We start from the raw sequence: 1,399 nt of genomic DNA, 5'->3' as shown, positions 1-1,399 counted from the left end.
ACAGTCTGATATCTCCATGTTACACTTAGATTGTCCCCCCTGCCTCTAGAAGGTAACCCATGTAGCCTCAATCATTTAACCTTGATGGATAAGCCTCCTTTACAAGGGTTTGCAGATTTCTGCTTTTTCTAATCCTACATTTTCCCCCTACCCTAGAAAGAAGAGCACTCTCTCATCAACTGGGACTCTATTACTGCTAGAAAAGCAGAATAAATCTTTAATTCTTTTCGTTTTAGTGTGGAGAGGTTTGCAGTAATGGGCACGTCCCACACAGAGATGCTATCATACTGAAAGACAAATGTTTTCACCTTTTAGCTGTGTGTGAGCAAACGCCATAACTAATTCAGTTAATTTCTGAGACTACGTTAGCTTTTATACCGTCTGTTATTTTGTTGAACCACCTTCGCGCCACAGAAAAGTGCCAGATACCTCAAAGCCACCGGGGGCCGTGAGAGGCCAGCCCGCTCTACAGCTGTGCTTTGTATTCTGATTTTCACTGGAAGGTACGCAGGACGTTCCTCCGAGCCAGATGTTGTGTCTGGCCACGGAGGTGTCGAGGACGTTCTGGGTCCCCGGAGCTGCAGGGGTGAGCGCTCTGCCAGCAGAGATCTCCGGGATAAACAGCAGGCACCCTACGCTCACTTCCGCTTCGGGGTCGTTTGCATCAGTCCCCTTCATCGCTCACCGCTAGAGGGCCGTTTATATACTTTTTAAAATAGTATAAGTTTCCATGCACACAATCAGAAATGAAACACAGTTTTGAGAGTAGTTAAAAAAGAAAAAAAAAGAAAACTTTACCGAAAAAATTATGAGAAAAAATTTACATGCAAGTCTTAAAACAGGTTAAAATAATCTTGATATTTTTGAAAGGACCTAAGAAAAAGGTAGATCATCAACTGCCCGGCTAGCTCAGTCGGTAGAGCATGGGACTCTTAATCCCAGGGTCGTGGGTTCGAGCCCCACGTTGGGCGGTTGCTTTATGATGTCTTTCCAACGTGATATCAGTTATCAGTTCTCACCATCTCTAAAAAGTGACCTCAAACCAAAAGTTCTTGTTTTCAAACAATACATTAAAAACTGCTAAAACTGAACAAGTTTAAAAAGGAAACATTAAAACTAGAAAACAATTTCAGATTATAAATACACAGTTAAAGAGTATATGTGTAGAGAAGTATTTGTTACTGAGTGGTCTATTTGAAAGGCAGTGGAATGCCAAAGGTTAAGAGATAGAGGACATGAAAAATTAATGAAATTGTAGGGTTGAAGTGATCTCTGTCAAGATGTTTGAAATGCATAGTTTTTACTTTATGCTCTGCCATACGCGAAAATTAGTTTGGATATCAGCTTTGATTCACAGGGTTTCCTATGCATATTCATTTCATATCCTTGAATTCCTCTA

The 1,399-nt window shown here is 41.0% G+C and overlaps 1 non-coding gene across 1 annotated transcript; it reads left to right on the top strand.

Moving 5' to 3' along the window:
- Window positions 1–898: 898 nt before the first annotated feature.
- Window positions 899–971, top strand: TRNAK-CUU (transfer RNA lysine (anticodon CUU)). The gene has a single exon. It is a non-coding gene; the product is annotated as a tRNA-Lys (tRNA).
- Window positions 972–1,399: the final 428 nt, after the last annotated feature.

Source organism: Bos javanicus, chromosome 21, assembly GCF_032452875.1.
Source record: "Bos javanicus breed banteng chromosome 21, ARS-OSU_banteng_1.0, whole genome shotgun sequence".
Taxonomy (NCBI): domain Eukaryota; kingdom Metazoa; phylum Chordata; class Mammalia; order Artiodactyla; family Bovidae; genus Bos; species Bos javanicus.
This window is presented reverse-complemented; position numbering and strand designations above follow the sequence as displayed.